This window comes from Rhagoletis pomonella, unplaced genomic scaffold (assembly GCF_013731165.1).
Source record: "Rhagoletis pomonella isolate Grant_MI unplaced genomic scaffold, Rhpom_1.0 Rhpom_scaffold_00004, whole genome shotgun sequence".
In the NCBI taxonomy this organism is placed as follows: Eukaryota; Metazoa; Arthropoda; class Insecta; order Diptera; family Tephritidae; genus Rhagoletis; species Rhagoletis pomonella.
This window is the reverse complement of record NW_023458558.1, coordinates 58689453-58705448: the sequence shown is the minus strand read 5'-3', so window position 1 is coordinate 58705448 and position 15996 is coordinate 58689453.

Genomic DNA, 15996 nt, shown 5'->3' with positions numbered 1-15996 from the left:
AAGAATATTATAAATTTTTGGAAAATGGGCGTAGCCACGCCCACTTATGGTTACATGTGTATATCTTGGTAACCGCTGCACCAATTTCTTCCAAACTTGGCACAGTTGTTGGCCCTGGTACAGCATAAAAAATCGCCGAAACTTTTCAAAATCGGACAATAACCACGCCCACATCCCATATAACGGTAATTTAGAGTAATACAAAATCTTCGATAAATCAGTAAATATTGAAGCTAATTTATTCAAAATTGATACTTGAAACAATTCTTTACCAAGAAATACGTTTATGGTAAAATTTTGGAAAATGGGCATGGCACCGCCCACTTATGATCACATATATGTATATCGGTAACCGTTCTACCAATTTGTACCAAACTCGGTGTGGTTATTGTGCTTGCCACATATAAGCAAAACGTTGAAAATTATTGAAAGCGGACTAAAATAACGGCCGCTTCTCATATAACGGTAAATTTCAGAAATGCTTGAAACTTCAATATTTCGAAATTGAAGGACGCTAATTTACTCAAAATTGATACACCCCGGCTTACCATCTAGCGGAAGGTTTCGGAAAGGTGAAAAAAACATATTTAATACTTGCGCCGGGTATTTAATGTTCGGCTCCGCCCGAACTTAGACTTTCTTACTTGTTTATTATTACTTTTTTCGCTTTCAAGTATAGTAGTATGTTTCGCAATGTTTTTGTTTTTGTTGCTGCAATGTAGTTGCTTTTTGTTGTTGTTGCTGCATTGTGTCCAATCATTGTGTATTGTTATCTTTTGTCAGTGTTTGAGTAACTGGTACGGTTGCAATGCGAACCACTAGGCAACCGAGTGCTCCTCTGCAGAGGTGTAGTTATGTGCTTCATCGTGTTTTTTCTTAGCTTTCTTTACTCTTCCTCGGAATGCTTTGTGTGAATCACCTGCCGTGTCGTATACAATGCGATTGTAGCTTGTTTTTATTGTCAAGGAGTTGGTTACGCATAATTACGATTATACTAAGCGTATGCAATGAGTTGTGAGCGGCCCAATAAATTCGTATGTACGTACATTAGGGTGCACCTTATTTTTCAACTTTGTTCTACATACAAAGCAAGACTGCCCCTAGATTGGTTCGTTTGGTCATAACGTGCCCTATGAAAAATTTTCAAAATCGTATCGAGAGCCCCTAAGTTACGCAAATTCCTGAAATTTTCACAAAGTGGTAGAGTTTTCCTATAAGCCAGTCAGAAGTTCAATATATGTATTTTAATTGCACCCCTGTAGTCAAATGAACTAGTTGTAAACTACCTTACAACTAGTATGAACCGCATGCCCAACTAGTCAGCCAACTATCTTTTTTCCATGCAATCAACTGGTATTCTTAACATGGGGATGTCCTACGAGATGGCAATTGTCAGATTTCGGTCAGAAATATACCAGTATCATACTAGTTCAAAATAGACAGAAAAATACTAGTCTAATTATGGACCAAAACCACTACTTTGGGAGTAAAAAATAAAATGAATTCATGAATATGCAATAAACAACTTTTAAGTACACTTTAATATATAAAATTTTTTGAGTATTAATTAAAAGAAAAAATAAATACATAGATATTTCAAACTTTCGAATATAAATTTAAATTCATTTTTCATTAAGTCTTATTAAAAGGAAAAGGTTTCAGGTACAATAAATACTATATTTTTATCTTTTTTAATAATATGGAATATGCAAAAGAAAATATTTTAGTTAAAAATAAAATGAATTCTTTAGATAATTTTTGAGTGAACTAAAATAAAAATAGAAGTTTTCATTAAAATAAATTAAATTCATTAACTTTGCACATTTCAGTCTATTATTAAAAAAAAAATAATAATAATTAATGTTTAAAATTTGAGATTTGGATAAGAATAAAATAAATAAGTAATTCAAGCAGTTATTAAATATTCTTAATTTGTGTCTATAGTTTGGCTTGTTGATTGATATTAGAAATTTATCAAATAATTATATTAATAGTGTAATTAAATAGTCAAGAATAATTTAAACTGACCAATAATAACAAAATAATGATGTAATTAAAACTAATGAATTAAATGACATTTTTTTTAAGTAATTAATTCTTAGTTATTAAAAAGGTGGTAATATCGGTATTTGATCATTAAACGGTTATCCAAAAAAATATGCCTTAATTAATAATTATTATGAGTATTAATCATTATTTAACCGGACTAGTATAACTGAATACGTATTCGATTTAATGGTTTACAATATACCCAAATAAAAGTTATAATATTTTGTGTACTTTATTATAGTAAACTGTCGAAGTTAAATAAAACAGGGCCTGAATAAATCGTTTCGTACTTGGTACAAGTCTGGTCATTTTCGAACTAGTTCGGTTTCAGTCAGGGAATTCTAGTTGTAAACTAGTATTTTTCCTGACTAGTTTGGGATTTCACTGCAGAGACTTTATGTATTTTTGCCCGCTGAATCTAAATATGGTCATACGTTTTTGTGATCTCCCTTATAATTTAATATCTAGACTATTTTTCTTCACTGTTTTCTTTAATTTACTCGAATTTACAATTCGAAATTTTACTTACTCCACGAGTTAAAATTTTTAGTTTAATTTTTATAATACAGTAAAATTTGCAAACTCTGGCATTTCATGCATGGTGGTGAATTGTTTTTTAGGAATGTAAAAGTTAAAAACAAGTGTGGTTACTTAGGTAAGTGCTAACTAGGAATGTTAATCCCTTTTTTAGGTCCCGAAAATCCCAGGATTCTTGGCAAATAATCCCGGGATTTGCAATTTGTACTGATGGCAATCATAGAAACTCCTTTTCTTGACCCGTATTGGATATATTTACTTTTTATTTAATAAGTCCAATAGCAAGTTTTACACACGAAAATCAATATATTCGCGAAACTATGGGCCAAATATAGTAATATTGCGATTTTAGCTTTTCACTATGACGTTGGTAATTCAAAAATGATTTAAAAAATGCAGTGAAATGTGCTTAGTGTACCGCAGTAGTTGGTAATTAAAGTCTGAGAGTTTCATTTTTATCAAAATTTTGTTTATAAGGTTTTTTAAAAATTATGCTCAACATGTCTTCTTATTTACAAATCGACTTCAGGACATAATTCTCGTGTTCGGAGACCTGTATTAAATTTCCTACTTTTCCACTTTTGAAAAATTAGCCGTTGGAGGGTTAAGATATTCTACAAATATGTTCTATAAAGAGTTTGATTTAATTAATTTTAAAAAATGTTGTGTAAAATTAAAGCGCTTGGTCCCTGGATGTGCAAACTGGTTTAAGTTTTTTAAAAAGAGTTGCCAACTGTTTAACAATCAAACTCAAATTATTTAATAATCAATGTCATCATGCCCGCACCGTTCGTACGATCTTCCGAAATGACTTGTCAAATTAAATGGTTTGAACGGTAGATGTGCAATAAGGTTTTACTCTTATTAAAAGAGATGCCGCCTTTTAAAAATTATATTCAAATTATTTAAAAAATAAATCAATTATTACAAAATGGGTATCAAACGAAATGGTTTTGAAAAGCTTTGTTTCTTAGCTGAACTGTAGGCTCCACTCGAAAGGGGTTTCAGAAAGTAGTAGTTTGAAAATAATTTGAAGAAGGTGGCCACCTGCTTGAAATATCGAATTTATTTTACTTATACATACGTTATATGAAATACCAAAATATGGATGTCATCGAAGGAGTCTGAAGACTTATTTAGTTTGAACGCTTAGAATATGTTTGAGGTGTTGGAAGAGGGTTGCCACCTGTTTAAAAAGTTAAATTGAAATTTTTTGATTATTCAAATGGATTATTAAAATATGGGTATCAATCGAAATGGGTTTTGAAATTTGTTTACTTCTGAACTGTATTTAGCAGGGTTGCCACATGTTTGAAAAATAAAATTCCACTTAATTCATCAGTTAATTAAAAGTACCAGGTTGACCGAGCTTTGCCGGGAGTGCATATACTTTTTAAAGTTTTCAAGATTTGGATAGCTTTAAAAAAATATTCTGGAATTGAAAAGAATTGATTTCGATATCTAGTAAGTAAATTTCTTACTCTAAAATTTAGGTGTCAACCCCATTCCGAAATACGTTGGAATCCATAGTACAAGTCTTAAGCGTATATGTACTGTGTATACTTACAAAAAATGCTGATTGAAATTAACAAAATAAAATATTTTCTGACCAAAGTTCTCAACATTACCTTTCATTTGATATCCATATTGCGATGTCTTAGATAAATTGTGAAGAATCGAAAATAAGTGGCAACCTTACACTATTATCCTAAGGGATAACATTTTGTATATAGGGAAAGCATTGTTTAAGAAACTTCTCTTGGTACCCATGAATATTTTACCTTTTTTTCTAAACAAAATTCTAAATAAACTTGCGATTCAAAATAGGTGGCAACCCTTTTAAAAATATTTTTGAATTAGAAATCTTTAAAATGCCTTCCATTCGATACCCATACTATGATTTTGAATTAATTGTAACTAATTTCGAATAGGTGGCAACCTTATACGAGTCTCCTCGGAGATTATGCCTATACAGATAATCTTAAAATCCAAAACATTATCTGCGTACACAATTTCACCAAAATCGTTAGAGTCGTTTCCGAGAACCCTATGGACATATGTATATATATATATGTACAAGAATTGCTCATTTAATGTAATAAGATATGTGTTGCAATGTCGGGCGAGGAAGAGTTAACAAGGATTAAGCTTGAAAATACTTTTGAAGAGTGCTGCCACCTGTTTGAAAGAACTAACTCAATAACCAAACACAACAAGTAAATCGTCGTTTAAAGTGCAAAATCGCATATCAACAAAATGCAAAACCGCGTATGTGAAGTTGTAGAATTTATTTTCTAGAGCGTAAAAACACTCATATTTCAAAACGGTTATCTTTTTTATAAAGCTATCGCATTTCTGGCTAGTATATTTCAGGACGAATGGAGCTTGTGTGAGCAAATCTAATTTTTGGCAGCCAGTGTCAGTTACGCGGTTTTGCAGAATGACGATTCGCGGTACTTTAAACGACGAAATGAAATATGAGGCTATGAGGGCTGGAGTAGCCTAATTGACATTGCAAAAACAGTTGAAGCGCACCTGACAATACATTGCTAGAATTGAAAGTCCGAGGCACGCCTGTTTGGTGTGAAAGCTTAGCTTAGAGTGAAAAGTTGCTAAGTCCACTTCTTATGAAAACTCATATTTTGATATAGGAGGCTAGAGAAATTGAATACGCATCGTTTCGAAAATTATAAAGGTACTTGTTTTATTTTTTCCTCTTCATAAGCCCTAAAAGGAAAATTTGCTAAGTCCAAAAGAGGCGCCACAAATCCGATAAGGCCAAAATAATACGACATCTTTTAATAAATATCGAATCCTTCTGATTCTTATGGAGTTTTGATTTGCTTTAAACGCGCAAAATGTTTGATTCAAAGTCTTGCGAAATAGTTAAAGAAAGTGGCTATAGGAAGATTTTTTCCTCTCCTGTAAAATTTTTAAAATGGGACTTAGCAACTTTTCTTTCTAAGCTAGCGATATGTAACATCACGTAAGTGCAATGAACATTTTAGTAAAAAAAACGATTTATTTTTTATAGATCCTTCTTTCTCATATTACTACTATTTTGTAGATAGGCTCCTCTTGCCCTCATGGCCTCACATTAAAAAAATTGTCAAACGAAAGGATGTTAAGAAATCTTTGGTTTGAACATTTGGAATGTTTTAAGAGGGTTGACATGTGTTCAAAAAGTAAAATTCATACTATTCAATAAGTTGGATAAATCATTAAAAGATGGGTATCAATCGAAATGGGGTTGAAAAGGCTTTATTCCTGACCTTTATTTAGAGGGCTGCCATTTGTTCGAACAATCAAATTCAAATTAGTGCATCAGTTTATTGAAATACATGTGTATCACAATATCACAGGAATGAGATTTAAGAAGATTTTAATTTGAGAATAGTTTTGAAAAGGAATTTCAAAAATGAGAGGTCAAATTAAAGACCTTAGCCTGCAGAAGTGTAATAAAGTTGTATTTTTTTTATTAAGAACTTTTTTAATCGGTACATGGTGATTTAAAATTTGATGAAATTAAAAACAAACACTATGCGAGATTGCTTTTCAATCAGAAATGGCTGCACGGTTTTTGCTGAAATATGGCACTCGGATCTCTTACATCTCTGACCAACATTTGGAATATCTTTTTAAGTATTTGAAACTAAAATTTGGGTGTTTTAACGCCATGCGGCTTCACTAATTATATTTAAGCGGCCTTTTACGCTAAAGAGCCAAGGGGAATAGGAAAACGAACACAATTTTAATATGGGGTTCAAATTGTAAAAGAAATATATGTAACTAGTGGCTGAATGAGCAGTTAAGCTCAAGGAAGACCTTAATAAATTCTTATCCCAAAATGGAAAAGAGAAGCTTTTAATAATGCAAATTGCAACTACCGCAAGCGCTACACTGATTTAAAATTCAGCTCAAAATATAGAAACTTATCTGGAGACAATACAGAAAATAAATACACAATACATCTATTTATTAGAGGCTCCTTCCTTATAGCGGCTATAGGTATTCTCGGCGCATATACATGAATCCCACTCCCGGTTTCGTTTGTAATAGAGATAATTTTTTTAAAGGTTTTTTTTTTTTATCTTTCCCGCGACCTGCGCACAACCCGTTTTTGGAAGAAATTAAATGCAGGTGTTTTGACAAATGGGTAGCCATGGCTGTCCAGAGCGCGCGAACGTGAATGCTAGAGTTGTAATTACTATGGTATAGTCAAGCATCTGTAATTGCATATCCAAAAGCTATCTACATCTCTTTTTTTTAAATGAGCATATTCAAATAAAAGTGCTTCTACTTTTTAACAAATTTGAAGACATTGCACATACTAGCCTCCTCTTCGATAGACTCTCTGCTTCGATTGATTAGAGTGTGACACAAACAAGTCGCTGTTTTTAAACAAAAATACACGCAAGCAGATGATATGTCTTTCACAAAGATCTGTAACGTCTTTATTTGCTGCTTGAGGGACATCTTTCCGACACGACATTCAGTTGTCTCTATAGTGTATCCCCGAAGCATTTGTTTATTCGGAGGTATCTCAACGGCGGTATACTAAGCGTTTGTACTTCGTATTGATATTGGAATGGAATAGAATGGTGGGTGCCAAGAAACACCAAAATAAATTTTCCAAGCACTCAACTGCTCTCATGAGTGACAGAGTTCAGCCTTAACTTACATTCCAGACTATTTAAGAAAAGGTACGAGCGGTATCCAAGTCCTTTAGAGCAGTTAAGTTCCCTCTGATTTTATGTCCGCGCCACCTTTTGCCAATTATCCAGTCTGTAGCTTTAAGTATTGCAAAGATTTCCGACTGAAAGACCCCATATCAGTAAAGCTCTGTAGTCATCGTCCAGATGCCAGCCAGCTGCAGTACAATTTTCAGTCTTTGAGCCGTGGTCATACAAAGTTTTCACCGATCTCCCCAAGAGAGTGTTTTTGGAACTATCCATTGCTCTTTTGTAAAAAAGCTTACGTCGTACTTTCTGTGACAACCTTCTAAACAACTCTCTGTGCCCGGAACTTCGATCGTCGTGCAACAATCCAAAAGAGTGCAGTCGGCACATCATTTTCATTGCCGTTCTCAAACCCCATGTTTTACTAACGGTTCTCCGATACTGTACGAAAAATTTCAGCGCTCGATTTATCTTTAGCTCGGCGTGAGGTCTCTATGTCAGCTTCATATATAGAGTTATCCAAAGATATTTTACTTCCTCGCTTAGACCTGAGTTAACGGCTCTACGTAAGCACCGGAAGGTTGTGACGTTCCAATTTTCCGCATAAACAAAACTAGGGTTGATAGAAAGACCCTTCATAGTGCGCCATTCATCAATCTTACTTAGGATTCTCTCTGTCTTTACACAGATCTCCATAAGCGATTTTCCTGATGACAGTGTACAAAAATCATTCGCGTTAGCTTGTATGTAAACGAAGTCTTGAACTTTTAAGAGTGGGAAGTCCACTACTAAATTCCACAAGGGAGGTGAGAGGACGCCGCCCTGAGGCATGCTCTCCTAACCTCTGCCAGGGTACAAAGGCTAGCTTCGTCCCGCACAGTAGTATGAAGTGAATCCACCTAATGATATTATCAAAGTCAGACCTGCCCTCAATATCAGCTCACATTGTGCACTCAACTGCTTCCATCTCACTTCGGTCTTTGTTAGAAGATCATATTAAGCTGATGCACAGGACTATCCAACTTTGGTATGCATATTGGTGAACGCTAAAACCCAAAACTTTTTATCTAATGTACTCCTTTTCAGCTTGAAGGGTGGCATACTAATTGATCTGAAGAATTTTGCCAGCGCATAGTCATACTTTTCTACTAGCATTGCCATGCTAGCATTGCTATTTAGTAGTCTTTAAAAAAAAAAAAAAAATATACCGCTCTTCCTCAACCCCTCCATTTATTGAATTATTTTGATCCTCCCAGCACAATTTTTCACCGTCAGCTGTATCCACACTGAGACATTAACCATCATACAAATAATCATTACAATCAATGTTATATCATCGCTAAAGCATTTCACCAACGGAATAATAGAATGAAATTTTATCATTTAGATAATGAACAAAAATGTTCATGTCTAAGCTGTATAAAGACGATTACACGCTGAAGTTTCCTACTTAGGCTAAAGAAAAAATGGGCGCGTCAAATAACTTAGATCGAGTTTAAGATAAAAGCGAAAAAAAAGCAAAACCAAATCTTAAATGTGCAAAAATTGTGTGAATAAAAACTTAAGTAGATAGTGACACGAAATATGTACATCTTTATAAATCAGAGTGATAAATGGAATGTTGGGAGCCTTGTCCACACACACTCTAAAATTTTGGCGACGCAGATTTCCAACAAGTTCGAAAAATAAATATAATATTTTTTATTGCCTGCGTGATGTTGTCAAATTCGCAGTAGGAAGATAAAAAAACGAGCTCGTTTGTGGTGACAGCGGTGTGGGCAGAGTCATGGTAAAACTGTCTTAAATAACGGAAAGCAAATGCCGAAAGTGAATTTGAGTAAATACAAGGGTGTGTAGATATGTATGACTGCATGTGGGTGGCACGGAAAATAAATTATTTACATACTTGAAGCTAGTGCCAAATATAGAAGATACTTTATCGCATACTAAAAGAAATGCGAAGCAGGAGTATACATAAGCAACAGTCAACACAGCTGGCTTTTGGCGTTGGCGGTGCTACTAAGGCAAAACGGAATTATTTATGTACCTACTTATTTACGTAGCCGCCGATACGCATAATAAAATATGTGTGGATGTGCAAATACAGTTTTTACTCTTGCATAATATTGTCACCAAGCGTGTTGTTGCTCATAAATTCCAACTTGATCAAACCGCGATTGACATCAGTAGGATTTGACTTGTACGGACAACGGTGCGTATGAGTAACAAACATTACCTATCAAACTACATACATACCTGTATGCAGGTCCGATATATGTATGCAATCGTATGTACATATGTATGTAAATACGTAATGATTTTTTGTAGCGCGTGGCCAATAACCACAAGTGGGATGCCTGCAGTGACAATTGCCCCTCTGAAGTATAGTGAAGATGAGGGTATTATTTGATGTAATTATGTAAACTCTTGGAATAGCAATAGTTGAATGTGTAAGTTGCTACTAGAGTTCTGCTGTGCTTAACATTTCATCCTGAGCAATGGTGGAAGAGCCAAATTATTTCCACAGATTGGAAGTCAGAAAATAGTGGAAGAGGTCTAAATCGCAAGAATATGCTGAATTTTTGTCGAATGGCTGAAGTACGCTGTTAGGTTTGTCATTACCTGTCGAAAGACAAAGGAATTATATACACACACTCCTTCTTATCATTGTTATTAGGTATAATTTCAGTTTGGAATTATGCAATCTCATATTTATTTAAATGAATTTAAATTTAATGCAGTTTTTTAAACCTTCTATCAATTAACATCTATCCAAGGAAAAGAAATTAATTATATCTGCATGTCAACACTAACTTAACATATCCATACATATATTTTAAAATATTAGCGATGCTCAAAATTAAATAAAATGTCGAGAAAATGGTGTCTCTTTTTATTTACCTGACACAAGCTCCCAACAATCCAAGTCTGACAATACATTTTTATACACCATTTTATAGACCTATTCATCCTTTTCTCACAACCTATTTGATTGTTAACATTGAATGAAAAATAGTTATTCAAAAACTGATAAATCTACAAAACCGTATTTTCTGATTAAAAAAAATGTGCGGAACGCGACCTCTAAATGCTATTAAAAAATCTATAAAAATAGGCAACAATATTTATCATAAAATGAAAAAACAGTTTTACGAAGGACACCCTTACGTTCAGTTAAAAATAAAATTTTAGTTTTTAACTTGTAAATTGCCAAAAATTCATGACCAGCTTTTAAATGACCAAAAATATATATATCATTTTTTAATCACCAAAAAATGAATGAAGAAAAATTAATTGTTACATAAAAAAAAAAAATAAAATAAAATTGTGTTATCCTGTTCTTAGATAACCGTTACCAACCAAATTTGAAAATTTTTTGAGTTATCAAAATGACTAACAGCCTTTTTCTGGTTTTGAATTACCAAAAATGTTCAAATGGCAGACAATTCGCCTTTAATATTGAATTACAAAAAAAAATTGTGAAAAATTTATATTACTAAAATTTATGCCAGGTTTTTAGGCCACAAAAAAAAAATACTTACCAAAAATGTATGTACAATTTTTTATTAGTCGAAAAATTATATTTAAATTGTTTTTAAATTACAAAAATGTATGTCCAATGTTCAAGTGACAGAAAAATTACCTTACAGTTTTAAATGAGAAAGTTAGGTCCAGTTTTTATATTACCAAAAAACGTTACCAAACAAACTGAAAAAGTTTTTTAAATTAATAAAAATTAATGTCTAGTTTTTAACTAACCAAAAATTTATATCCAGTTTTTAATTTCAACTGGATCACGACTGTAAGCAAAAATTAAAAGAACCGAAGTAACCGAAAAAGCCGCCAAAGGACCATTTTTAACGGTAAATAGTCTAATATTTACAAAAAGTGATAAACGCCTGTGAAATTCTACAGCGGTGGTTTAAAAAAATTGGTTCGCATAGCGGCTTTCGGTTAAGCAGCTTTTGCATCTTTCTCCAGTTACAAAGATTGACTTTTGCAAAGGCCTTCACATTCTATAAGGGATAGCACTTTAATCTTTAAACAAGACCTGATGAGATTGTATAGTCAATACGGTTTTTATACGCATTATTCTCTTAACATTTTAACCAAATAAAATAAAATAAAATATTCATATTAACATTTGATTTCTATCTTTTTTACGTTAATGGCTGCAGCGCTATCAAAATCACAAAGTCAATAACTGCTGCTGTAGGCAATTGCAAGCAGAAGCAGCAGTGTCGACATTATATGGATAAATATTTTAGTATGCACTCATACACATATACATACCTGTATGTATACATGTACATGAATTTTGAAGTCAATCTTTCTACAGATCAACGTACAGAAATACTATAAATACATATATGTATTTATTTATGTACATGTTTTATGGCACATCAGAGAATTAACGCTTTTGATTTATCTTGTTTTAATATTTAAAAGACATTTCTCAATCTTCAAACATGTCAAGCATGCCGACCGGAAGCAACTGCGAATTCTCAATACACATTTGTTATTGTATAAGTCAATCATGCTGCACTGCATATGCTTCCTTTAGAAATAGTTTATCCTTTTGATGCCGAACTCAACAGCTGAGTCCGCCAACAACAATCTTCATGCACTCGTTTATATGAACTCAGCGCAAACATCCTTGAGCGCTGTCATGTTGCCTTGCTCCCACTTACATACTTGCATATGTATGTATATAGATGTATAAATACATTAGACCGTATCACAAGAAAAAGGTGAATTTGTTCCAAGCGATTTTGAACACTCAATATAAGAGTATCTCAGGAGTAAAAACATTTTTTCGGCACCATGTAAAAACAGCTAAGTCAGTTTTATTTTTATAACTTCTTTATTTGATGGCCGATTTCTATAAATAACAAGCAAAAAACCGGCAGAATTTTTGTGTTGTTACTCCACCTTATGTCCTCTTTAATAAAAAATAAAATATATTATGCTTTATAATTGTCATTTTTGGTACTGTGAGAAGCTGAATTCAAATGTGTTTGTAATCTGAAAAACTCTGCTTACTTTACACATACTACAGTATGAACGCTGAATTTTGGATAGGGACCCGGACGTTTATAAATTGTATAATAAAATTCCTTAGGAAAATGCTATTTTTTACTTTTATTTTATTTGAAATAAAATAGTCCGTCAACCCGGACTTTAATCTTTTTTAGTCCAATACTTTTTGTTTGATACCCATATTATAACATGCAGCTTAGCTTAAATGAATGAACTTTTTTAAATAGGTAGGGTACTGATCTCAAAAATATTTTCTAAAGTAAATTTTCTTAAACTTATGTATTTAGTTTGACATCCATATTGTAATTTTTTGTTTTACTAGTTTAATTGAATTAAATTTTTTAAACGGGTGGTAACCCCACTAAAAAATATTTTCGGCCTTAAGAGCATATTCAGACAGGCCAAGCTTTCTCGATTAAGTCGCCAATTGAGCTCGATTTACCATAAACAATTTTTATTTTTAACTGCCCCATTAGTACCTAATTGAGTGCTAATTGAATAAATTGTTGCATGCAACCCTGTTGGGTATGTTTAATTTTTACTTCGAATTATGTTTACTGAACAAATAGTAATCACTTGTTTGTTATTGGCCCTTTTTGAGAACTGATATTCCATCGAATCGAAAATTTATTTTGTAATTATATCTATATCTATGGCGTATTGTGCGGATTGCTAAGGCGTAGTGCATATTTTTAAGCGTAGTAATAATAATGCGTTTATTAAATACTTAACTATTTCTGGCGAGGAGACATCTACCTCAAGTGTTGCTAATTGTATGATATTTGATATCGTCGCTGGAATAAAGAAACAATGTAAATGCCAAATACACTATTATTCGATAATCGTACCGTTGGATAGATAATCCTTTAACCTATTAGAAAAATCTTTAGTTTTCCTAAATATCGTTTTGGATCACGAATTTATTTGCGAAAAACGAAATTTTATAATAACAGTGTAGGTACTTCAATTGTTTGCAAATAGCGTATAGTGCACTTGGACTATTATTAAGAAGATTCAAAGAAATCCTTGGAGTATTAAAACAAGGTTAGAGTATTTTAGTTCATTATATTACAGCTAACTTTCACAGGCAGCTTCAAAATGTGAATAATAAAATAGTGTTATATCGACATATGCCAATTAGTTTTTCTGAGCATGCAAAAAAAAAAAAATTGTGTACAATGATTTCATATAAAAACGTTCAGAAAAATTGGCTCAAATGATATTTCTAAGTAAACATGGTAAAAACATAGTTTAAATTTGGTCGATTGGATTATAAAGACCTCTAATTCGTTTTTCTCAAAACTATACTTTTCATTTTACACTACTTCATTATTCCAGCGGTTTCTTCTCTACTTCATTATTATTCACTACATTCATTATTCTACGCACGAGGTTGATGTCTAGACTGTTTTAAAGGAACTTTGACTCTAACAAAGGCGTCTGGACTAACAATAAACTAAGTTGATAAAAGCGTGGTAAGAACTGATTTCCTGAAAAGTTATTTGGCTACATACGTTCCAAATATACCTTAAATGGTATGTTTGTACCGAAGGTACTTTCAAACTAAGTAACTGTAGTTAATCGAGCAACTGACTGTGTGTGAACACCAAAAGGCTCAATTAAAAGGTTAATTGGGAAATGTTTAGCAGCTGACCCATCGTTTTTGGGGTGGGAGGCGGAGGGGGAGGGGGCGGTCGCACTTAGGGATTATAACCCTCACAAAATAGAATTCTCTTTCTGTTTTGCGAAGAAAAGGAGCTGAACACCTTTTGCAGACAACACCTTTGTATATTTTTAATGCTTACTGGGTTATATCCTATCTTCCTTTGTCTCCAATTCTTTTGCATATTTTGGAGTTTGACAGCTGAACTCCGCCATTTAATTTGCATATGCAACCAAAGTCAGACTAATCGAGTAAAATGTAAAGTGAAGGGGAAAACAAAAATATATTGGTGATGTGGCTGCTCTAAGGAGAATAGGAGTGATAAATGTACGCTAATTTCTGAATTTTACAAAAAAGGGCATATTTCAAAAACAATTTGTAAATAAATTAGTGACCAAAAAAATTACAAGAGTGGATGTTTAAATAATGTGTAGACCCTTGATTACAAGTGTGTTGAATTTTTTTTTGATCGGGCCACCCCTTTGGACGGAATAGCCCGAAATAGTTGGGGCGCTACTAAACCCCACCCGGTTAATTGACTCGATTAAATTTCTGTCTTAACTTAATATAAACTTTGCTAACCTTTTAGTTTGATAGCCGTGTTGTAATTTTTAGTTTATTTTATCAATTAAATCAAATTAGACCTCTTGCTTTTGATACCCTTATTGCAAAAGTTACTTTATATTATCAATTTACTTAAACTGAAATTTTCAAACAGATAACAACTCTTTAAGTGAGTGTTCAAAATCGCTTGGACAGCATTGAACTTTTTTCGGCCTATATACATATTGTGAAACGTTCTAATGTACATAAGTATGTGCATATATGTAATATAAAATTGTGTACGACATTCTAGTTTTCTTTTTAGCATTTTCACTTTATTTGCTTATGTCAAAAAAATTTGTTTGTCTTTAATGTGGCACATGTTGCGCGCAACCAACCAAGCTGTCATTCCACTTCGCCCTAACATAAATCGAAAGTAGGCCAAAACTTTATGATTTCATTCGAATGCCAGTCGGGTAGGATTTGATTACATGTAGCCGCCATCTGCATACTAAATATATATATGTATACATACATATGTTCACTATATAATTTTCGATGTGTAAATATGCATACAAATATGTACATATTTATGTGCATATCTCAGCATTAAATTTCATGCGCAATATTGCTTTCAGCCGGGCCTTTAATAGACATACATACATACGTGCATACTTATGTATGTATGTACATACTTTGACATGATAAGAACACACCAACACCGTTGTAATTTGTGGAAATATTTAAAATGTGTATATGTTTAGTATACATATGTATGTTTCACAAAGTATATTCTTGCCGACATTTTGTTATTGTTTGTAAAGCGGTGTAATTTAAAACTCTTTCATAAATTGCATTTTCACCCTACTTTGTGTACTTATGTACATACATACATGGCATATACCTCTCGCACCCTAAGTAACCACACTTATTTAAGTGGCAGCACCCTATGCACCTTGATGCGAATCTTGCAGCCACACCTTCCGTCCTATTTTTCCGTTTTGCTTTTATTTAGTAATTAGCACTTGTTATGATATTGTTCTTGCGCAGTTTAATTCCCAACTCTATTCCCTGAATGTTTTTCCACTGCATATAAATTGTTAATTTTATTCAAATAATTGAAGCTGCTTCTATGTCGGCAGTCTGTGGTCCGATAGCTGCTGTGGTTGGTCGTCGATGAGTTTAGGTCATCGGTTATGCTATTAGCATAACGTCCTCCATAGTTATCCCAAACAGATCTATACTCCTCCTCCCACGCACATACATTGTATGTATGCCAGTAAATACGTCAATGTATGAACATTTATCCGTGGCGTGCTTCAAATTGTTAGTTGATTATTAATGAAGTGATTACAAATGCATTTACATTAACTCGAATTATAAATAAGCAAGACTGAGTCATCTAAACACAATTAAATTGGAACTTGTGCGATTAAATGCTTAAGATCTTACAAATTTGTATACATAGTATAAACAGACCTGAGC